The 25659-nt window shown below is 43.0% G+C and overlaps 1 protein-coding gene across 1 annotated transcript in view; it reads right to left on the bottom strand.

Annotated features, from left to right (window-relative positions):
- Nucleotides 1–15780, bottom strand: part of boc (BOC cell adhesion associated, oncogene regulated) — a 58580-nt gene extending 42800 nt beyond the window's left edge. Inside the window, exon 1 of the mRNA XM_055881960.1 lies at nt 15324–15780. The gene's annotated coding sequence lies outside the window, so the exon portion shown is untranslated. The remainder of the gene's footprint in view (nt 1–15323) is intronic.
- Nucleotides 15781–25659: the final 9879 nt, after the last annotated feature.

The raw sequence follows: 25659 nt of genomic DNA, 5'->3' as shown, positions 1-25659 counted from the left end.
TTACATTTAAAAATGTAAGAGCCTTTATTATGTGTGTGTGTGTGTGTGTGTGTGTGTGTGTGTGTGTGTGTGTGTGTGTGTGTGTGTGTGTGTGTGTGTGTGTGTGTGTGTGTGTGTGTGTGTGTGTGTGTGTGTGTGTGTGTGTGTGTGTGTGTGAGAGAGAGAGAGAAGACACCAAACTAATGCCCGTTATCAGTCACACACACACACGCACACACACTACACTGTAAGAAAATAAAACATGTCAATTCACAAACTCACACACAAACTTTTTGTTGTGAGTTTGCTGAACGAAATGTTTGTTAAGCAAACTCACAATGCTATGGCAGCTCGTGGCCTTACAATTGTAAGTTTTACAGTGCACACACACACCCCCAGAGTGGTGTCGCCACATAGAAAAAGTATACTCACAAAGGCATCAAAAAATTCAAACCCTTGAAGCTAACTCCAGAAATGTTTCCATATAGACTGTAAAAAAACAAGACCACTCCAATCCTCCAAAAACTCACCTAACATACAAACAAACGTAGGATCTTAATTTGATCACTCTTTTGTTGCTGAGAATTTTCATGCACAGCAGGAAATGCAAGCTTATAGTGTATTCAAGGTTTAAAAAGGCTTCTAAAGTTTGTAATTTCCACTTTAAAATGTCAGACTTGATTCACCCTAAAGAAGAATGTATCAACCCCTACAAAAAATGTCCATTAATTATAATCCACATAATACTAATAATAACACTAATACTAATAATAACAATAATAGTAATAATAATAATTTACATTTCCTGTTCCTGTAGGATTATTTTCCTGCTGTAGGAAATTGGATCAAATAAAGATCCTACATATGTACAGCCATGTACATGTATTATAGGGCTGGGAATGGCCAGGGACCTCACGATACCATATTATCAACATACTTAGGTGCCAATACGATATGTATTGCGATTCTATATGTATTGCGATTCAATACTGTGATTTTATTGTGATTTGATGTTGTTTCAAACATATTTCTCACCATAATATTGCAATAGTCTAAACGATACGATATATTATTTAAAAAAATATCCCGACATGTAAATGTATCGATTTTCCCCCATCACAAACAGATTATACATACAGATGTAAGATCTTTAATTTTATTTTTTTAAATGTATGGGTGGATCAGCTCAATATTGCGGAAAGATTGTTGCTTCCATCAATGTAATTGTTTGAGTCATTTCCAATCCCCCATATCTTTTTGGGGTAAATATATATATCCATATACATACACGTACATACCCATATACATACATATGCTTACAAAAACATTCACACATACATACATACACATACATACTGTTTAAAAGAAAATACCTTTATTATTCCCCGCAAACCCTACCACCCTTCCCCCAACTGGAGTTAACTAATAAACAATAACACTTAGGCTTCTACCTTCAGTTTATACATCTGACACACATTTTACAGACAATCTATTTTACAATAGTTATATTTTGTTTGTTTTTAGTCCTTCCTCTATTTCTGATGTCCATCCAGTTTCATTTCTATTTGTAACTGTCCTATTTCACAACATTTCTGGACATATATACATTTTACAGACCCTGTATGTTTTACATTGGTTATCTTGTTATTAGTCCCACTCTTCAGCTCCATTCAACCCCTCCCATCTATCTCTGGCGAGAACAACATCCATTTTGGATTTCTATTTGCCATATATTTTTCAACTGTGCTGTGATGCTTCACAAAAGTACTGAACCTTTCTATTCTTATAGCTTCTACAGAATGTAAATTAAAGATTATTTTTTTTGCTAAAATAATTAATATATTATTGATTGATTGATTGACTATGACTTTTCAAATCACCCAGTTTTGCTATCTGCAGCGTTAGTTCAAGGCAAATGTTGCAATTCTTCAGCCATTCCTGGACCTGTGACCAAAAATGAGCTACATATGGACAGTACCAAAATAATTGATCTAATGACTTTGCCTCCTCACAGCAAAATCTGCAGAGCTGGGAAGATTGTATATATTATAACATTCTATTGGTTGCAAGAATCTTGTATAATAATTTCAATAAAAAAATTCAAAGTATTGACTCCGGCGTTGTTTTGTGTGTCAATTCATAAACCATGTGCCATGGAATCGGTACATTGAAAATCTCTTCCCAACTATTTTGCAATTTATATGGCACAGCTGTCAATTTTTTGGTCCTTAAATGAAATTGGTATATGTTTTTATATATCACAATTGTCTTTAAAACATTTATGTTCTTTAATACAGGGTCGACAGACAAGTTCCTTCCTTTTTCCCCTTCTTAGATTTTCGTGGAAGTTGCAATTAGTTGGTTGTAATTTTGGTTAGAGCAGACATTTCCATATGTCTGTGTTAGCTGCATGTGTGACATAACTCCAACAGTCCTATTTATGATATAAGTTACAAAACTTGACATTTTATCGAAAAATACATTATAGTATATTTGAGTTTAACCACAATATTTGCTGTATTATTTGTTCTGTCTTTTCAGCTTGATTAAACTGAAATTGCAACCAACTTTCTAAGGCTTGTTTTGAAAAAAATAACGATATTTTGGAGATTATTTTGTTTTCAAACAACCGAAAGTGAGCAGGTTTTATCTGAATAAAGGGAAAAAGGCCCTTCTTGAACATAGGATGAGACATTCATACCAATTTACTAGAGAACCAGTTTGGATTTAAGTATAACTTTGGTATGACTGATACCTTTAGTGAGAGGTCTAATGCTTTAATATTGAATCATTTCTGCCCTCCGAATTCATATTCGTTATATAAATAGGCCCTTTTAATTTTGTCTGGCTTGCCATTCCAAATAAAATGTAATATTTTTTGTTCATATAATTTAAAAAGCAGGTCACTAGGTGTAGGCAAAACCATAAGCAAACAGATAAACTGTGATATGACTAAAGAGTTAATCAGGGTGAATTTTCCAGAAATGGACAGGTATTTTCCTTTCCATGGTAGCAAGATCTGATCTATTTTTGCTAACTTTCTATAAACATTTATTGGAGTGAGATCATTTCTTTCCTTCGGGATTTGTATACCGAGTATGTCCACATCCCCGTCAGACCATTTTATTGGTAAACTACACGGTAATGTAAAATTAGCATTTTTTTAGTGATCCAATACATAATAAAGGAAACTTATCATAATTTGGTTTTAATCCAGAGAGGTTAGCAAATTTATCTAGATCCTCTAAGAGGCCGTGGAGGGATTCTAATTGTGGTATTAAAAGAAAACATGAATCATCAGTGTACAATGACACCTTTGTTATTAAGCCATGGATTTCTAATCCCTTAATATTATTGTTGGATCTAATTTTAACAGCTAACATTTCAATAGCAATAATAAATAGATATGCCGATAGCGGACAACCTTGTTTTACTCCTCTTGACAGCTTAAACATTTCTGAGATGCAGCCATTATTTACTATTTTACACCTAGGCTTACTATACATAACTTTAACCCATTTTATAAGAGATTCTCCAAAATTCAAATATTCTGGGCATTTATATATAAACTCCAGTCGTACTTTATCAAACGCCTTTTCAAAATCAGCTATGAAAACCAGGCCCGGTGTCCCCGATATTTCATAGTATTCTATTGTTTCCAGTACGTGTCTTCTATTATCTCCAATGTATCGTTCATGTAAAAATCCTGTCTGATTAGGATGAATAATATCTGACAAAACCTTTTTAATTCTATGCGCCAAGCATTTAGCTAGGATTTTTGCATCACAACACTGAAGTGTGAGAGGCCTCCAATTTTTTTAATGGACTGGATCTTTATATATACACCACTTGGATCCTGTTTCAGTAATAATCAAATCAGACATTCTTGTTGTGTGTCCGATAATCTACCATTTATAGAGGAGTGGTTAAAACATGCTAATAATGGTCCTCTGAATATATAAAAAAAAGTGATGTATACTTCCACTGGTATGCCATCCAGCCCTGGACTTTTCCCAGTCTTAAAGGCTTTAATTGTATCAAGAAGTTCCTCCACTGTAATTTGGCCTTCACATGAGTCTTTCTGTACAGATGTTAATTTTACATTATTAATAGGAAACAAATCCAAACAATTAGCTTCGGTTAGTGGAGATGGAGGAGACTGAAATGAAAACATATTCTTAAAGTACTTTACTTCCTCTTTCAAAACATAATTCGTTGAATCATGCGTGACTCCATCATTTGTAACAAGTTTCAATATTTTTTTTGGTAGCATTTCTATGTTGAAGATTGAAAAAAGAATTTGGTGCATTTTCCCCCATATTCCATCCAGTTCGCTTTATATTTATAATATATTACACTCGATCTTTCTTGAATAAGTTTCTCAATTTATTTTTGTTTTTCCTCTAACTTATTCTGTGCCTCTATGATACAGTTTTAATTGCTATCTAACTGTACTGTTAGTCCTTCAATTTCCTTTGTTAATATGGACTCTTTTGATCTAAATTGCTTTTGTTTTAAAGATGAATACTGAATTGCATGTCCTCTAAAGGCACATTTAAAAGTGTCCCATACAATAAGGGGATCTGCTGTACCTATGTTATGTCTGGAAAAAGTCAGTTATAAATTCTTCTGTCCTAGTTATAAACAATTTATCATCTAGTAGGCTTTGATTAAAATTCCAATATCCTCTCCCACGTGGAAATTCTGTAAGAGCAATATATATGCCAATTATGTGATGATTCAACCGCATTCTGTCCACTATCAACACATTTTCAACTTTTGGTGCCAGAGAGAATGACATAAGAATGTAATCAAGACGACTAGCTTGATTAAGCCTCCGCCATGTAGATCTCACTAGCTTACAGCAGGTCCATAAAACAGCTAGGGACTTCTCCTTAGTATCTGGGTCATTCAGGTGGGTGTCTAGGGTATAGGGTTGTGGACCATTCCATCAATATAGGATCATAAATAAATGTATAATTAATTTAAAACATTTAGTTCCACCACGATAGGACAATAAATAAATACGTATGTATATCCCTCATCTGAACAACATTGAAAGCTCTCTCACAACCCCTGCTCACAGCAATACTTTGGTTCTGGGATATGCAACCATTTCCTTTCTCACTCAACGCCACACTTTCCCAAACATAAAAAAAACACACCACACCATCCACACATACTGTGCCTTCTGTTTAATGAGTTTTTATCTTCACCATGTTGAATTGGTGCTTTTGTGTTCCAAAGGTTATATTTGAAGATAGATAGAAAAGCTATACTTTTTGTTGTATTATTACAATCCATAACCGGGCTAGAATTGTGTGTTTCATAACTTGCCTCTACAAGAACTTTGTAATTTTTAAAATAGCCATGGAGTAGTCTTCGTGTCTCTGAACAACTGGTTATCGATATATAGTTTATCGAAGACGAGAGCTACTCATTTACCTTTCTATCTATTTTCCTTGCAAATTGGATACAGAACTTTCTGCAATTTCCTTTGGGAACTTGACATTCATGACAATTTTCTTGCCAGCAAGTCTTTGGTGGCGCAGTGGTCTAGGGCACTGCATCGCAGTGCTAGCTGCGCCACCAGAGTCTCTGGGTTCGCGCCCAGGCTCTGTCGCAGCCGGCCGCGACCGGGAGGTCCGTGGGGCGACGCACAATTGGGCTAGTGTCGTCCGGGTTAGGGAGGGTTTGGCCGGTAGGGATATCCTTGTCTCATCGCGCTCCAGCGACTCCTGTGGCGGGCCGGGCGCAGTGCGCGCTAACCAAGGGGGCCAGGTGCACGGTGTTTCCTCCGACACATTGGTGCGGCTAGCTTACGGGTTTGGAGGCGCGCTGTGTTAAGAAGCAGTGCGGCTTGGTTGGGTTGTGCTTCGGAGGACGCGTGGCTTTCGACCTTCGTCTCTCCCGAGCCCGTACGGGAGTTGTAGCGATGAGACAAGATAGTAATTACTAGCGATTTAACCACGAAAATTGTGGAGAAAAGGGGTCAAATAAGAAAAAAATTACGAAAAAAAGTTACATTTGGCAACAATTGGGCGTTCATTCCCCTCGGCCCTCTGTCCGAAGCGGTGTACACGTTCAAGTTGGATTTTGTCGATAGCTTCGCAAGGAATCTGAAACGTTGTATGGAGGAACTCTCGAACTACAGATTCAGGAACTTCTTCTTTCTCACTTGCGACCAAGATTTAACTTCCTGACTGATGTCTTGAGATGTTGCTTAAATATATCCACATAATTTTCATCCCTCATGATGCAATCTATTTTGTGAAGGGCACCAGTCCCTCCTGCAGCAAAGCACCCCCACAACATGACGCTGCCACCCCGTGCTTCACAGTTGGGATGGTGTTCTTCAGCTTGCAAGCATCTCCCTTTTCCCTCCAAACACAACGATGGTCATTGCGGCCAAACAGTTCTATTTTTGTTTCATCAGACCAGAGGACATTTCTCCAAAAATACGATCCCCATGTGCAGTTGCAAACCTTAGCCTGGCTTTTTTATGGCGGTTTTAGAGCAGTGGCTTCTTCCTTGCTGAGCGGCCTTTCAGGTTATGGTGATATAGGACTCGTTTTACTGTGGTTATAGATACTTTTGTACCTGTTTCCTCCAGCATCTTCACATGGTCCTTTGCTGTTGTTTTGGGATTGATTTGCACTTTTCGCACCAAAGTACATTCATCTCTAGGAAACAGAACGTGTCTCCTTCCTAAGCGATATGATGGCTACGTGGTCGCATGGTGTTTATACTTGCGTACTATTGCTTGTACAGATGAACGTGGTACCTTCAGGCGTTTGGAAATTGCTCCCAAGGATGAACCAGACTTGTGGAGGTCTACAAAAATGTGGCACTGAGTTTGAAGGTAGGCCTTGAAATATATCAACAGGTACACTTACAATTGACTCAAATTATGTCAATCAGCCTATCAGAAGCTTCTAAAGCCATGACATAATTTTCTGGAATTTTCAAGCTGTTTAAAGGCAGTCAACTTAGTGTATGTAAACTTCTGACCCACTGAAATTGTGATACAGTGATTAATAAGTGAAATAATCTGTCTGTAAACCATTGTTGGAAAAATTACTTGTGTCATGCACAAAGTAGATGTCCTAACCGACTTGCAAAAACTATAGTTTGTTAACAAGAAATGTGTGGAGTGGTTGAAAAACAAGTTTTAATGACTCCAACCTAAGTGTATGTAAACTTCCCACTTCAACTTTAGCTACGTTCAGTCCACCATCTTGCCACTTCCGAAAGTTTGTCATTCTTACAGATGTAGGATCTTAATTTGAGCCAGTTTGCTACAACAGGAAAAAAATAATCCTGCATCCACAGGAAATTTGAATTACTACATGGATTATAATTAATAAACATTTTTGTAGGGGTTGATATATTTTCATTAGGGCAAGTCAAGTCTGAAAGTTCAAAGTGGAAATGACAAACTTTAGAACATTTCATAAAACGTAAATACACTACAAGTTTGCATTTCCTGCTGTGCAGGGAAATTGGCAGCAACAAAAGAGTGATAAAACACATGTGCATACACCCATGTACATTTGCACATACATACAACCTACTCCCTGTGAGTTCTTCCAAGGCTGCAGTGGAGGGAGGGAGGGAGGGAGGGAATGGAAGGGGCCCCTAGCTCCTTTGGCAGCTCATATATCAGAGTGAATAGAACCAATTATAAATCAAGAGAAATGTCTTCCTATTATTCAGTAGGAACCAGGAGAGCTCAGCCCAGCCCATCCTGCCTCCTCCTATACTGCTCTCTCTAAGGAGGCAGGGAGACAGGACAGAGAAAGAGAGAAATAGAGAGAGAGAAAGATACATACAGAACAAGGCAAAATTAAACATTGCGTCCCCCTTGAACAATCCAGTGCCCCTCTTGGGCCGATCAGTGCAATTTTGTAAATGACGCATCTCTATGGCAAGACCCATCATTCACCCAAATCTCATCAAAATCGGGCCAGTGGTGTTTGAGATACAGTCTAGGTTAGCTAGACTCATTTCCCTGAGCATGTGTGCCAAATTCCATCACTGAGTCAAACAGATCAAGTTATAGCGCCACCGTGAGGTCGATATGAATGTTCTGCATATGTTAAGTCTTGACCGTGTTTGCAACATGCATACCAAATTTAGCAGCATCATTCAACCAAGTTTTGTCAAAATCGGGCCAGTGCTGTCTGAGATATTGCGTGTGACTAATGTACGAACGAACATACTAACGGACGGAGACAGATCCACAGTCCGTTCCCTGATTTCATCATGAGGGACAACAAGGGGGCATCTAGCACAGAGGTGATAGAAGGGAGATATAAGAAACAGCCTTGGGGAAAATAGGAGAAAATGAGGGAGGGAGAAAATATAGGGCTATTGCATAGAGAAAGGAGAGAGATGGCTGAGAGATAGGGGTCATATGCTATAGAGAACTACTAGAATGCTTATTACATAGTAATAAAGTTCAGGTGTGTGAGTGTATGTGAGTGTGAGTGTGCGTGTGAGTGTGTGTGTGTATGTGTGTGCCGCCTTGAGCCCTAACTGCCACAGGAACATCTGAAGGAGGCTCATTTCAAAAGGAGCGTTGAGTGTCAGAAGCTGGATTACAGCTGTGTGTGTGTGTGTGTGTGCGTGTGTGTGAGACTCTCTGACAGACGTTATAGCATGGCCAGAGGAGTTCCATGTGTCCCGTCACTCAAACGATATTGATGTCGTTCCGGACTAAAAGAGAGCAGGCCAAAACGCAGGACTGCACATGTGCAGACAGACAATACACAGACCTGTGCCAATAGCAATAGACAAACGAACACAGGCAGAAACTGGGATAATATGCACAGCAAGACCTGTGCAGCTCGCTGTCACACCAGGACAAGATAGCATCACAAACTACTGTGCTGCTGTTCTCAGACCAGTTCTTCTGATTTATGAGTGAAGCAACAGAAATAGACTAGTGGTATTATCCCAGGCCAGGGAAAGACGCCATTCTCCATCCATCCAGTTAAGAGACAGGTTTCCACATGTCTGGGAATAATGATGACACGCAGTCCTGACAAATAGATCAGTTTCATCACCTTTGCCTATGATGGTAGTAGGACCCATATCACCTTCACCTTTCTTCCTGATACTAACTGAAAAATCATATCACCATCACCTTTCTTCCTGATACTAACTGAAAAATCATATCACCATCACCTTTCTTCCTGATACTAACTGAAAAATCGTATCACCATCACCTTTCTTCCTGATACTAACTGAAAAATCAAATCAATATCACCTTTCTTCCTGATACTAACTGAAAAATCGTTGAGTGACAAGGTGCACGTCCTTTGAATCAGAGAACAAACTCAACAACCCCGGACCCTGAAATACTACTGCAGGGTTGGTATGTTACTTTCTAAATGTAATCTGTTACAGTTACTAGTTACCTGTCCAAAATTGTAATTAGTCACGTAACTTGGATTACCTAAACTCATGAATGTAATCCGATTACTTTCCCCCTAAGAGGCATTAGAAGAAGACAAAAAGGATCCATCAAACACCTTTGGTGTGTCATCACAGTGGTCTGGTCTCAGTAACGTAACTGATAACAGTTTTTTTATAATCAGTTACTCCCTTTTCAACTACTGGACAGAGAAAAGTGACTGCTAGCCACAGAAACAACCTGATATGCAAACAATAACCAATGAAAAATTACTTTGAGCGTAACTGAAGAGTAAGTCATTGGTTGATCCCTCCCTAGAGCAGACATTCCACTGTCTATCATAAACAACAGTAACATTCCTAGAACTGTCCCAGAGAGTGATGGATTATTCAGTTATAACTCAGTCACAACACATTGGCACAAGATGGTGTGCAAGAATGGAGGGAGAATAAATCATTGGGAACCAAAATAAGTTGATGGCTCCGTGGGGTTCTGTTCTCACAAATTGTTCAACAGTGTGTGTGTGTGTGTGTGTGAGAGAGAGAGAAAGAAAGAAAGAAAAAGAGAGAGAGAGAGAGAGAGAGAGAGAAAGAGCAAGGGGGAGAAAGTGAGAGAGCGTGAGGAGAGAGAGTGAGTGAGAGAGAGAAAGAGCGAAGGGGGGAGAGAGAGAGAGAGAGAGAGTGAGAGAGAGAAAGAGCGAAGGGGGGAGAGAGAGAGAGAGAGTGAGAGAGAGAAAGAGCGAAGGGGGAGAGAGAGAGAGAGAGAGTGAGAGAAAGGGTGAAGAGACAAACAAGACAGAAACAGAGAGAGGGTACTACTGTACTGAGAGGTTTCAGTCAGACTGCTGCCGTGCTAGGTGGTGCTCATGGAGAATGGCCTTTGAGAGGGTGAACAAATATCTACTTAGTACACGCTAGTCTCTGGAGTTTATCAATGATCTGACAACACTATGCCAGTCTCTCACAAACAGCAGAGTGTGCGTCAACTCAACTAGAGGTCACTGATGCTGGAGATCCCACATGCATTTATCCAAACATACGGGTGACTTCTAGTCAAGTGACTCAGTGCGGTACTGTACTATCACTGTGGCAGGTCTCAAGTAAGAGACATACATTCAACACCTCTAAAAGGCCAAAAGCACATAGCTCCAGACACCATCTCAAACTATGCTGACTTTTCACTCCTCCGTGGCTACCGCTCTCCTTTATATCTGTCCTCCCCTTTTTAAATGTTTTTTAATTTAACCTTTTTTTAACTAGGCAAGTCAGTTAAGAACAAATTCTTATTTACAATGATGGCCTACCGGGGAACAGTGGGTTAACTGCCTTGTTCAAAGGCAGAACGACAGATTTTTACCTTGTCAGCTCGGGGATTCGATCCAGCAACCTTTCGATTAGTGGCCCAACACTCTAACCACTAGGCTACCTGCCACCCTCCCTTCCCTTTCTCTTTCACCCTTCCACCCATCTCTCCTCCACACCTATTTTCTCCATTCCTCTCTCCTCCACCTCCTTTCTCCAACCCTCCCTCCCTCCCTCCCTCCCCACCCATCCCTCTCTCCCCCATCACCTCTCCCCTTTTGTCCTGTGTGGGAGAGGCTGTGGAAGGCTAGTGAGGTATGCAAGGTCTGTCCGGGGAGGCAGGGCGGCTCAGAGCCCCAGGGGAGGGTACTGCACCCGGGCCACCTGCCGCTCCAGTCTGGACACCTAAAACCTTCAGGACAAGAGCAACCTGACCCTTCAACCCCTATAACCCTAAAGCACAATATGTCAACTACACAGCCAGAACGCCCTGTATGGAAAACTACAGAGCAATAGGTATGAGCTCTGGGAGAATGTTCAACTAAGCTACAGCAAGCCTTCATTGTTGGCTATGTGTGTGTGTGTATAATCACTCTATTACACTACAACACTAGTAGAACCAGCTAATATGGATAGACTCCATGTAATGACAGATACACACACCCTACTACAGCCTAAAGCAGGGATGTGCAACTAGCGGACCCACCAATCAATCCCACCAACAATTTTTTTTAGATCTACATTTTTGTGAACTCAGTAGGAGTGTTACTGTAGAGATAGAATAGTAGAATAGTAGAATACACAAGGTGAAATGTCTAGATGTGGTTGTGCATCAGCCGATTTTATCTTGTTACGTCAGTCACTGACAGTCAAAGAAATGTAGATTGGTAAATGAGTCTAGAGGACAGATATCTAAACTTGTAGAAATCATGGTCGAATTACCGACCGTGGGGCCCCATTTGATTTTGTTTGTCCGTCTCACCATATTAAAAACTGCAAAAATGTCTTTCCACCCTATGGCAACGTCTAGAATTGGGGGGGGCGCTAAAATGTTTTGCTCACAATTGTGGGGACCCCCCAACAAAATTTCACTTAGGGCCCCTAAAAGGCTAGGGCCGGCTCTGACTGCATTTATGGGTATGGATGTGAGTATGCAGGCCCACAAGCCACTGCTGCCCCTCATGATGAATTCAGATTTTTTTGTGGCCGATCCCTAGCCTAAAGTATCTCTATTTCACACACACACTCCACAGTGCACGCTACAAGAAATACACATCCTATCATACACTGATCTGACTTCACTGGAACATGCAGGTCATCCTAAGAGGGAAATGTTCAAGACGAGAGTGACAAGCTGCACATTCCTGTGTAAAGACATAATCCTGATTGGAGAACTATCATGCACACACACCACACACACACACACACAGAGTCAGGCACACACACACACACACGCACAAATACAGAGTCAGGCACACACACACACGCGCACACACACAGGCCCGCAGATAGCTGCCTGCAGGCTGCTATGACTGCATGATTGTACCCGCTGTAGCACAGATGAAAGCCTACCCTCAGGAGGTTGTCTCCTCTTGTCAATTAAAGAAATGTTACACCCTCTAAGAAAACAATAAACCTTTCCACAGTCAGAACTTCAAAAGTCCCACATCCAGAATAAGAACTATCCACCCAGAGTCATAGCCAGAACAAAAACTATCCATGGACTCAGTGCCAATCTATATCCATGGCGTCAGAAGCAGAACAAGACACAGCAACCAGAACCTACTCAGTGTAACCACTAACCATGGACTCATAGCCAGTACAAGAGCTCTCCTACCCAAAGTTATTACAGCCAGAACCAGAACAATCCAAGAAGACAAACCCAGACAGGGCTAGATCTATCCAATGAGTCCTAACCAAGCTTCCAATGGACAGATGAAGACATACCTACTGAGAGTGGACCAAAACAATGTCAAACACACCTATTAAGGCAACAAAAATAAGGACCTGCCATGTGTTTTAACAACTCACGGTACTTCAAGGCCTGATGTTATCTTTCCAGAATAGGCCCATGGACCAACCCTTGTCTTTAACCCTGTTGTTACCAACGAGTGGTTAATGTTGGGCTGTTCATAATGTGTGTGTTCATCAGCGCATAGCTAATAGCTGCTCATAACTGCGCCACCAAATAAGGTCAGAAGACTGGGAAAGGAAAGAAACCCCGGCAGACTGGAATCAATTAGAGAATAGCTTTGATCCACCCGTCCGCCGATGATCAACAACAAACTCTACCGCACCATAGCTACCAAACAAGCGTTTCCTTATATTCAGACAGAGGCACAGCAACCAATGCCAAACATACATAGCCTCTTGGTAAACCAATTCACTTATTCAGTTTAATTGAAGAGATAATTCTTCTCGACCTTTAATCTAACTAACATCATGTATTGAGCTGAAAGAATCTCTCCAACCGACACGGTGTCTTGTCAGTTTAATTGTGGTGTTTTTTCTTTGCGAGTGAGTCAGGCTAAATGTAATCCAAATAACAAAACGACACCTGGAGGTATGAAACCCGAGCCCCCCCCCAGTGTGAGAATGACACCCATGCGAGGACTTGCCAAGAGCTCATTAGCGCCACTGGATTAGAAAAAACATGTTCTCATTAAATCATTCCTCAGCAAAGGGATGATGTCCCACTGGGCAAAAACTGGTTGAATCAACGTTGTTTCCACGTCATTTCAACAACATAATTCACATGTGATGACGTTGAATCAACACAGAAAACTTGTTGGATTTGCAAAAAGTCATCAATGTAAGGGAATCTCCTATGTTTTCAAGTGGTGGAAGTACCCAATTGTCATTCTTGAGTAAATGTATAGAAACCTTAATAGAAAGTTACTCAAGTAAACGTGGAAGTCAGCCAGTAAAACACTACTTGAGTAAAAGTCTAAAAGTATTTGATTCTAAATATACTTAAGTATCAAAAGTAAAAGTATAAATCATTTCAACTTCCTTATATTAAGCAAAGCAGACAGCACTATTTATAAAATATGCATTTGTGTTTAGTGAGTCCGCCAGATCAGATGCAGTAGGTGTTCTCTTGATGATGTTCTCTTGATGATGTTCTCTTGATGATGTTCTCTTGATGGTGTTCTCTTGATGGTGTTCTCTTGATGGTGTTCTCTTGATGGTGTTCTCTTGATGGTGTTCTCTTGAAGGTGTTCTCTTGAAGGTGTTCTCTTGATGGTGTTCTCTTGATGGTGTTCTCTTGATGGTGTTCTCTTGATGGTGTTCTCTTGATGGTGTTCTCTTGATGGTGTTCTCTTGAACAGTGTGTGAACTGGACCATTTTCCTGTCCTGCTAAGCATGCAACATGTAACTGGTACTTCTGGGTGTCAGGGAAAATGTGTGGAGTAAAAAGTACATTATTTTCTTTAGGAATGTAGTGATGTAAAAGTAAAAGTTGTCCAAAATATAAATAGTAAAGTAAAGTAGAGATACCCCCAAAAACTACTGAAGTAGTACTTTTTTTTTTTTTTTTTTTACTTATGTAGTTTACACCATTTTTTTTCATCCAACTTTTAACCTAAATTCAATGTCATATGTCATATTTTATTTTCCCGTTGAATACACGTTTGTTGAAAACTCAACCAAATGTTAATCAAAAATAGACGTTGAACTGACATCTGTGCCCAGTGGCCTGAGACGCCCTTGACAGCTTGGAGCTAAAATACATTTAGGCATTCCACCACATTGATGGTTCAGAAGAGTTGACCAGCTGTCAATGTATTGTAATAAGGTTATTCTTGCACAGTGGAAGTTTGGTTTAATGATGAGGGGAGTGGGTTATTAAAAGCACGCAATTAGTGATGTTAAAGCTTTGCGTCATGAGAAACAAAATCTGTTCAGGCCATTTTATAGTGAATCATTCTAATAAATAAGATGTAGGCATGGAACCAATAATATGGGGATGGAATTTGGCAGTTCTTGCGGTGTCTGTTTTCTGTTACTCTCTATGGGAACGACTACAGGCTAAGGCCTGCAAAAATCGACACACTATTGGTCTTAAAATTAGAATCTTGAATCACAAATCATATATATTTATATCACGAACATAATAAAAAAACGTATTCACACACCAATATGAAAAGTTAGAGAAACGACTTTTGCAAAAAAGGACGCAATTCTGAAAACTGAAGGCAGAAATGATAGCGCAGCCAAAAGCTACCACCATCACTCAATGTGTCCCAAAACTATCTTTTACAACCTTTCTAAAATTACATTTCAAACTTCGTATTTTTCATGACCGTTTCGTTCCATATCCCAAATATTAAGCGCAGTCTTTGTTTCTATTGAGTTGGCCTGAAAAGTAATTCAATTAAATAAAGACGTGAAAACAAAACAATTGTTGCTCACAAAGTTAGTAAGGTACCCGCATCCACATAAGAACATGGGAAACACTAAACTTACACCAATTATGTTATCACATATACGTGCGTAAAATATGATGCCTCGATAGCACCAGTTATTCCACGAATACAATTATATTTTAACTTGTAACGCATGTGTTATTACTTCGTGTAGTAGTGCAAAACATGGATCATTAGTAGAGATAAAAACTTACCAAAACGTGCTTTATTTGGAATTCACTCCTCCCGACACCACTTGATCTCCTTCTCTGCTTTTTACTTCAGTAAATTTTCGGGGAAAAAACACTTTTAACTTTTTCTTTTCCCTCTAAAGCTACTGCTTTAGTAATTTACTGCGATGCCACCGACATTTTCTTCGGCTCCCCAAGTTCTCACATTGAAAGGCCGTTTTTGGATGAGTGAGCTTGCAAACAATTCTCTCTTTTGCAACGCCTTTTCGGGTCCTCCCACTTCCCAAGAAGGGGGAGGGATTTGAACAATAGGGACTCGCTCCCAAATCCCAACGTTTGGTAAAGCCGTCTAGTTTCCCCCAAGAAACACTCTAATTTCACCGCACCGTGGATCTTACCGCCGTGCGCGATGATAAAGTGTTGTTTCAACTCATGTATGTACCTGTGCGTAACGGAGTTTAATAAGATAAGTACATGAGCAAAAAAAAATAGTTCCCAAAAGTTAAATGTGGTGTGGGGAGAAAAAGACGCCCCCCCCCCCCTTAGACTGGTGTGTTCCCCTGATTTGGTATGCGTTGTTCCCAAAGAGTTTTTATTGACCCCTGTCCATTGAAGCCCGCAGGCCTCTCTCTCTCTAGCGCAGCTGTGGCGTGTTGTGTGCAGGAGGCAGACGCAGTCAGAGGCATCTCACTACTCTCTCACACTCTCTGTCTCATACCACAGTGATCACAGCAAAGAACCCCCGCACGCTCGCCTCTGGAATTCTCTACTTCACTTCAATCAGCACACTTTGAAATGAGGGGGCCAAACGGAGCCATTCCTGTCCAGTTCATTAGTAACTGAATATTCTGACTAAGATCACAGGGGTTTGATACGGGCCAGTTGGTGGTGGGGGGGGGGGTTGGTTGGTGGGAATCTGGCAACCTTGTCCCCTGGCTGAATGGAGGAACTCCCACCATGTACCTGAGCGGTTATTGCAACACAGCAGGGGTGTCATTGGCATACAAAGCCGTGCTGGTTTGTGACACCTGTTGCTCTTGTTCAGGTGAAAGTGTGTGAAGTGTGTGTGTGTGGTGTGTGTGTGCGTATGTCCATGTGTTAGTGCCAGTGTGCGGTTGGTCCAGCCTATCCTTTATGCACCCCCTGCTAGTTAATATCCAAATGTTATTGGTATGCATGGGACTGATGATATTATAGGCGAAATGATCACACTCACTGTTCGTTTGACTAATACACTAAACAGTGGCCATAATTAGACATGCTCACTCATAAAATAAGAATACACCCCCAGCACGCATGGATGTACTGTACACATGCACACACACACACACACACACACACACACACACACACACACACACACACACACACACACACACACACACACACACACACACACACACACACACACACACACACACACACACACACACACACACACACACACACACACAACCACCGTTGTACATGTTTTTGAGAGTCATAAACACTATTTGAGGGTGTTTTCCAATGCCGCTGCGTGGTTGGCCAGAATTCTGTGTGCTTGGCTAGTGTTTGAGTCTTGTTGTTGTTACTGCTACTTGTGCTCTGGACTCCTCAGTGACCACCAGCAGCACAGAAAGAGAGAGAGGGAGAGGGTCCCAAACAAACTCTCAACCAACCCCTCCATACTGCTCCTTCCCCCTCCCCCTCTCCCCTGCTCTCCTGTGCTCTTCTCTCTGTGCTGGGCAGGCTGAATTAGACCTGGACAAAAGGCTTTGTAGCCCGGCCATGAAAGGCCCATTAACCATGCTGCAGCTCCCAGAGGCCCTGCCTGCAGGAGACCACCTCCCAGAATGCCCCTCTCTCAGCAGGCTGCTGTCCCAGCATGCAACGCTTCCCTTCAGCTAGGCTGTCGCTATTTAGGGTCCCTGGGACGTCCCTACCCTAAACCCCTAAACCACACCTTAACCCCTACCCATACCATAACTTTAACCATAAACCTTACCTAACCCTAACCTTAACCACTACCCATACCCTAACTTTAACCATAAACCTTACCTAACCCTAACCTTAACCATTACCATTTTAAATGTCAACTTCAATGGGGGTATGCACGTCCCAAGGATCCCAGGTAGCATGAATCCTACTTTCCTCACCCCCGTCCACAGCCGCCCTATTATAGACCAAGACACAGATTGTCATGTAGATTGTTATGAATGCTGTTATTACAGTGATAGAGAGGGAGGGAGAAGTTTGGGAAAATAGTGGGAAAGTGGACTGTTTGTGTTGAGATGAGTCTGTGTTTTGAATGTTCCGTGTGTATGCATACAGAGTGTATAACCTAAGGTGTATAGGTGGAAGGTACCCATTAGCTATGAATGAAAAAGATTAGCTAACTACAGCACTACTACGTCTCATTATATCAATGTTAATCATTGTGCATTGATCCTATCAAATAAACACTATAAATGAATGAAATACAGAATGAAAATGGGTTTGTGTTAGCGTTGAATGTGAGTCAAGTCCTGTGTCTGCAGATGTGTTTTGGGTACTGTTGTCACGTTCCTGACCTGTTTTCCATTGTTTTTGTATGTGTTTCGTTGGTCAGGGGGCCGTGAGTTGGGGTGGGCATTCTATGTTATGTGTTTCTATGTTGGGTTTAATGTGTTGCCTGATATGGTTCTTAATTAGAGGCAGGTGTTTGACGTTTCCTCTGATTGAGAACCATATTAAGGTAGGATGTTCTCACTGTTTGTTGGTGGGTGATTCTGTAACGTCTTGTTTTTTCTCCTCCTCGGATGAGGATGAGGAGAGGCGAGAAGGATTGGACCAAAATGCAGCGTAGGTGGAATACATGATGATTTTAATAATAATAACAAAGACGAAAATATACTTGAGCAAACTACAAAACAATAAACGAAGTCAACAGACCTGAACAAACGAACTTACATAATAACACGAAGAACGCACGAACAGGAACAGACTACATACACGAACGAAAACGAAACAGTCCCGTGTGGTGCGACATACACAGACACGGAAGATAATCACCCACCAACAAACAGTGAGAACAGCCTACCTTAATATGGTTCTCAATCAGAGGAAACGTCAAACACCTGCCTCTAATTGAGAACCATATCAGGCAACACATTAAACCCAACATAGAAACACATAACATAGAATGCCCACCCCAACTCACGCCCTGACCAACTAAACACATACAAAAACAATGGAAAACAGGTCAGGAACGTGACAACTGTATGCATCAGTGTTGAGTGTGATGTTGAGTGTGAGGTGCTCCTAACCCTGCCCACATTCTCTTCAGTCTTCACTGAGCACCAATGTTCCCTCAAAAAATGTCAGAGCTGAGCAAAATTTCAGGTCTGCTGAGTGCAAACTTGAACGTTGTTTAAATTCTGTGCAACTTCCATCGTGCGTTTACTGTGAACACAGAGGCTGTACCAGCTTTAAGTTTTACTGTGAACACAGAGGCTGTACCAGCTTTAAGTTTTACTGTGAACACAGAGGTTGTACCCGCTTTAAGTTACAGTTTTACTGTGAACACAGAGGCTGTACCCGCTTTAAGTTACAGTTTTACTGTGAACACAGAGGCTGTGCCAGCTTTAAGTTACAGTTTTACTGTGAACACTGAGGCTGTACCTACTTTAAGTTACAGTTTTACTGTGAACACTGAGGCTGTACCTGCTTTAAGTTACAGTTTTACTGTGAACACAGAGGCTGTACCTGCTTTACAGTTTTACTGTGAACACAGAGGCTGTGCCAGCTTTAAGTTACAGTTTTACTGTGAACACTGAGGCTGTTACCTGCTTTAAGTTACAGTTTTACTGTGAACACTGAGGCTGTAGCTGCTTTAAGTTACCGTTTTACTGTGAACGCTGAGGCTGTACCCGCTTTAAGTTACAGTTTTACTGTGAACACTGAGGCTGTTACCTGCTTTAAGTTACAGTTTTACTATGGCCATGTAGGCTACAGTGGCTATTTGATGATAATGTAGACCTACCAGAGTGGCCTACCAGAGTGGCTTACCATCAAAAACAATGGAGAAAATGCATCCCATAACATTTTCACATGGAAATAGCTGTTCTATCATTTAGCCTACAGTAGCAGCCAATGTGTGCTGTTCAATGTAGGCCTACATTCCATGAGACTTTTGAAAAAAACATACAAGGTTTGACATTAACCTGTTTATCCACTTGTCCTTGTAACGGTAGTCCTCCTCCTCTTCAACCGAAAAGGAGGAGTAGTGATGGAACCAAGGCGCAGCGGGTTGTGAACACATAATTTATTTAAAGACAAGACGAAAAAACACGAACTTCACTATAACTAACAAAACAACAAACGGAGTAGACAGACCTGGACAACGAACTTACATTAAACACGAAGAAAGCACGAACAGGGAAAATAGACTACACAAAATGACGATGTACAAAAACAAACCGAACAGTCCCGTATGGTGCGACAAACACGGACACAGGAGACAACCACCCACAACGAACACTGTGAAACAACCTACCTAAATATGACTCTCAATTAGAGGAATGCCAAACACCTGCCTCTAATTAAGAGCCATACCAGGCAACCCTTAAACCAACATAGAAACAGAAAACATAGAATGCCCACCCAAACTCACGTCCTGACCAACTAACACATACAACAAACTAACAGAAATAGGTCAGGAACGTGACATAACCCCCCCCCCATAAGGTGCGAACTCCGGGCGCACCAGCACAAAGTCTAGGGGAGGGTCTGGGTGGGCATCTGACCACGGTGGTGGCTCAGGCTCAGGACGAGGTCCCCACCCCACCATAGTCAATCCCAGCTTACATCTCCCCCTACAAATGACCACCCTCCTATTACACCCACTTAATCTTTTGGGTAACATCGACACAAGGGGCAGCACCGGGATAGAGGGATAGCTCAGGACAGAGGGATAGCTCAGGACAGAGGGATAGCTCAGGATAGAGAGGTAGCTCAGGACAGAGAGGTAGCTCAGGATAGAGGGGCAACTCCGGACTGAAAGGCAGCTCCGGACAGAGAGACAGCTCTGGACTGAGGGGCAGTTCTGGATAAATAGCCGCTCTGGGCTGAGGGACAGCTCATGACTGGCTGACGACTCTGGACGCTCATGGCTGGCTGACGGCTCTGGACGCTCATGGCTGGCTGACGGCTCTGGACGCTCATGGCTGGCTGACGGCTCTGGACGCTCATGGCTGGCTGACGGCTCTGGACGCTCATGGCTGGCTGACGGCTCTGGACGCTCATGGCTCACTGACGGCTCTGGCAGATCCTGTCTGGTTGGCGGCTCTGGCAGATCCTGTCTGGTTGGCGGCTCTGGCAGATCCTGTCTGGTTGGCGGCTCTGGCAGATCCTGTCTGGTTGGCGGCTCTGGCAGATCCTGTCTGGTTGGCGGCTCTGGCAGATCCTGACTGACGAATGGCTCTAGCGGCTCCTGAATGACTAACGGCTCTGACGGCTCGGGACAAACGGGCGGCTCTAATGGCTCGGGACAGACGGGTGGCTCAGACGGCGCTGGGGAGACGGATGGCTCAGATGGCGCTGGGGAGACGGATGGCTCAGATGGCACTGGGGAGACGGATGGCTCAGATGGCGCTGCGGAGACGGATGGCTCAGATGGCGCTGCGGAGACGGATGGCTCAGACTGATCCTGTCTGGTGGAAGGCTTTGGCTGCTCCTGTCTGGCGGAAGGCTCTGTAGGCTCATGGCAGACGGGCAGTTCATGCGGCGCTTGGCAGACGGACAGTTCAGACGCCGTTGGGCAGACGGCAGACTCTGGCCGGCTGATACGCACTGTAGGCCTGGTGCGTGGTGCCGGAACTGGAGGCACCGGACTGGAGACACGCACTTCAAGCCTGGTGCGGGGAGCAGGGACAGGGCACACTGGACTCTCAAAGCGTACTATATGCCTGGTGCGTGATACCGGCACTGGTGGCACCGGGCTGAGTGTACGCACATCAGGACGAGTACGGGGAGAAGGAACAGTGTGTACAGGGCTCTGGAGACGCACAGGTGGCTTAGTGCGTGGTGCCGGAACTAGAGGCACTGGACTGGAGACACGCACCATAGAGAGAGTGCGTGGAGGAGGAACAGGGCTCTGGAAACGCACTGGAAGCCTGGTGCGTGGTGTAGGCACTGGTGGTACTGGGCTGGGGCGGGGAGGTAGTGCCAGAAATACCGGACCGTGCAGGCGTACTGGCTCCCTTGAGCACCGAGCCTGCCCAACCTTACCTGGTTGAATGCTCCCCGTCGCCCGACCAGTGCGGGGAGGTGGAATAACCCGCACCGGGCTATGTAGGCGAACCGGGGACACCATGCGTAAGGCTGGTGCCATGTAAGCCGGCCCAAGGAGACGTACTGGTGGCCAGATATGTAGAGCCGGCTTCATGGCACTTGGCTCAATGCTCAATCTAGCCCTACCAGTGCGGGGAGGTGGAATAACCCGCACCGGGCTATGCACACGTACAGGAGACACCGTGCGCTCTACTGCGTAACACGGCGTCTGCCCGTACTCCCGCTCTCCACGGTTAGCCTGGGAAGTGGGCGCAGGTCTCCTACCTGCCCTTGGCCCACTACCTCTTAGCCCCCCCCCCAAGAAATTTTTGGGTGGTACTCACGGGCTTTTCGGGCTTCCGTGCTAGACGCGTCCCCTCATAACTCCGGTTCCCTTCTCCGGTTGCCTCTGCTCTCCTCAGTGCCTCCAGCTGTTCCCATGGGAGGCGATCCCTTCCAGCCAGGATCTCCTCCCATGTGTAGCAACCTTTACCGTCCAAAACATCGTCCCAAGTCCATTCCTCCTTCTTGCGCAGTCCCTTCCTCCGATTACACCGCTGCTTGATTCTGGATTGGTGGGTGGTTCTGTAACGGTAGTCCTCCTCCTTTTCAACCGAAAAGGAGGAGTAGTGATGGAACCAAGGCGCAGCGGGTTGTGAACACATAATTTATTTAAAGACAAGACGAAAAAACACGAACTTCACTATAACTAACAAAACAACAAACGGAGTAGACAGACCTGGACGACGAACTTACATTAAACACGAAGAACGCACGAACAGGGAAAATAGACTACACAAAATGACGATGTACAAAAACAAACCGAACAGTCCCGTATGGTGCGACAAACACGGACACAGGAGACAACCACCCACAACGAACACTGTGAAACAACCTACCTAAATATGATTCTCAATTAGAGGAACGCCAAACACCTGCCTCTAATTAAGAGCCATACCAGGCAACCCTTAAACCAACATAGAAACAGAAAACATAGAATGCCCACCCAAACTCACGTCCTGACCAACTAACACATACAACAAACTAACAGAAATAGGTCAGGAACGTGACAGTCCTTCAGACAAGGAGGTGACAAAAAATGTTGTTGTGTTGTAAGAAACCAATTTACAAAATAAAATGCATTATTATTCCCATACCCTTCTTACAGAGAATCAGACAAATGATGCTAACCTCTGCCTATTGGCTACTTAGCTTATTCAAGCCTGTGTCAAAATACAACACTGCCCCTTTAGCTTTTCAAAGAGAAATGTACACGTTTTGTGCTCTTGTAGGAAGCAATCACTCCTATTGCTGACTACAAATGATCTATAACTGGGCTCACTAACTAGCAAAGGATATGAACAACCGCTCATGCTGTGAACACAGTCCAGTTCAAAGTAAATGGCACAGATCCATATATGGCAATGGTCTATTTGCATATAGGCCTACTGCAGCTCTGATTGTTTATGCCGCACCGGTCTGTGTAGAGTACGGGCTGAGTAGTGCCTGTCAATGCAATGGAATCCTACTCCGATGCGTTTTGCATACAACAAAATATCTTGCATAGTTAGTTTTGTTTCATTATGTTGCATTGAAAGTGGCTAATATTGAATTGATTCAATCACAATTGCCACAGTAAAGGGAGACGTTGATAGTTTTAACAGGGAAAACTCTAGAACAGTGGTCACCAACCTTTTCTGAGTCAAGATCACTTTCTGAGTCAAAATGCAAGCCGAGATCTACCGCTCAGATTTTTTATTAACATGACTTAAAAAATGTAAGCCTATGCAACATTAACCAATTAAAAACAGTACTGTAGCAATGAGGTTTGTGCAGTAAGCTATAGGCCCATAACATTATCACTGCATATTGGCTTTGCTTGAATTTACCTGCCAATGCATTCTTGTTCGGGACATAAAAAAAAAAAAAAGATATTTAAAAATTTGCGGTAGGCTATATGATCACACCGGAAATAGATTCATTCTTGTGTTACTTGTGATGCACAGCTGATGAGCAAACATTTGCTTTTTATTTTACTGGGCTGATGGTGCCTGCATCTGATGGTCAGTCTCAGCGGAGGGAGAGAGCAGCAGACTGAGGGTCCGTCTCTCAACATCCCTCGGCTCTCCCTTTCCTCCACTGACACTGACCAAAAAGGGACACCGTCTTCCAGCTGATTGCGAAACTCGAGTCGCACCTCATTATTTCTGCCTCATGTACAAATTCATGTCATTACTCCGATGAACAGAGAAAGTAACAACAACGCAAGCCTATAGATACACTTTCCTCCTTCATTACTGCTGCAGTGCTTGTTGTAGCGCTGAGTGGAAATAGGAAGAACGTGCATTTTATGTCGTATAAAAGTGTTGAATACAAAGTTTTGACAGTGCTGAGTAAGAACTTAAACATGAACTCACTCAAAAAAACAGCAGCTCTTTGCTGCATTCGTTGACAGTCTCTCTCTAGTCATGGTTTTAAACTTTTTTAAACCTCACAGTATCAATTTTGCCATAACTTTATTTTATGTCTGCTACGTTACTGCAGACTCGGTCAACTGAGCAATCTGATTGGCCAGTGGTAGGCTTATAGTGCACTTGATTTCCTCTCCGGGCCCCCTGGGAAGGCAAAATGGCAACAGTTGGGCAGCTGAATTGGCTGCACCTACCACCAACAGCCCGAGACGAATAAAAAAAATAGGAACACAAGGCTTTATCGTTGTTTTTTTTACAGAAATGTTTGGCGATCAACTAGAAATGCCTTGGATATCGACAAGTCGATCGACTGGTTGGTGACCACTGCTCTAGAAAGTTGAGTGAAGTTCAATCTCAGGCTTCTCTCTGTGGGCTGATATTTCTTCTGAGCTCCAGTCCTGGGGGGAGCTGCAAGGTAGTCTCGGGGCTACTACGAGCTGCCCGCACACAGTTTAGAGGGAACATTGTTGAGCACCCTCCTCTATTATTCCTGTGGGCACCATGACAACGACCCCCTCACTCGGTGTCTCCTACTGACCTTAGCAGCTGTGTCATTTCTTCACTGTACGAATCACACACTTGCTAATGCGCGCTTGCACACGATGACACAAACTCTTTAGAACTGAGAACATATTACACATGTTCGGAACGACGTAAAGATAACAAACTATCTGAAAATGAAATTTAGCACGTCTACCCTTCAGGACTCAGAATACTCAAGTCGCAAATTGCAAAAAATGTGACGCGCACACACACACACACACACACACACACACACACACACACACACACACACACACACACACACACACACACACACACACACACACACACACACACACACACACACACACGCACACACACACACACACACACACACACACACACGCACACACACACACACACACACACACACACACACACACACACACACACACACACACACACACACACACACACGGCATGTCAGGACTACTGTGCCCCTCTGCCTCAGAGACTGCTCATTTCCTGGGCTTTTATAGGTCTTTCTCTCTCTCACTGTGCTGGGGCTCACTACGTGTGTGTGTGTGTGTGTGTGTGTGTGTGTGTGTGTGTGTGTGTGTGTGTGTGTGTGTGTGTGTGTGTGTGTGTGTGTGTGTGTGTGTGTGTGTGTGTGTGTGTGTGTGTGTGTGTGTGTGTGTGTGTGTGTGTGTGTGTGTGCATGTATTTGTGTGTTTCTTTGTGTGTAATTTCCTGAGTGTGTATGTATGTGTATGCATCCATTTGCATGTGTGTGTGTGTGTTTCTGTGTGTGTACTAGTGTGTATTTATTATTTTGTGTGTCTGTGCGGGTCTGAGCCAGGGATATGGTGTGTAATGTGCTGTTATTGGTTCTCATTCCTGTGTGATCAAGCCTGTAGCCGGTGGAGCAAAGGATCAGGTGGGCTCGGGGTCAGTTACAGTGTGTCATACACCGTAACGTCTCTCTGTTACGATCTGGCCTTGTTTGCCTGTTGGGAGATGTGTGTTTCTCTACTGTCAGTGTGATGAGTATGAATGTTTTCTATTCTGATGTTTGGGTGGAGTGTGTGATGTGTTTTTATAATTCTTATCATCAT

The sequence above is a fragment of the Salvelinus fontinalis genome, chromosome 25 (genome assembly GCF_029448725.1).
Source record: "Salvelinus fontinalis isolate EN_2023a chromosome 25, ASM2944872v1, whole genome shotgun sequence".
Classification (NCBI taxonomy): domain Eukaryota; kingdom Metazoa; phylum Chordata; class Actinopteri; order Salmoniformes; family Salmonidae; genus Salvelinus; species Salvelinus fontinalis.
The sequence above is the reverse complement of the archived record's forward strand: the minus strand, read 5'-3'. Positions and strand labels throughout refer to the sequence as shown.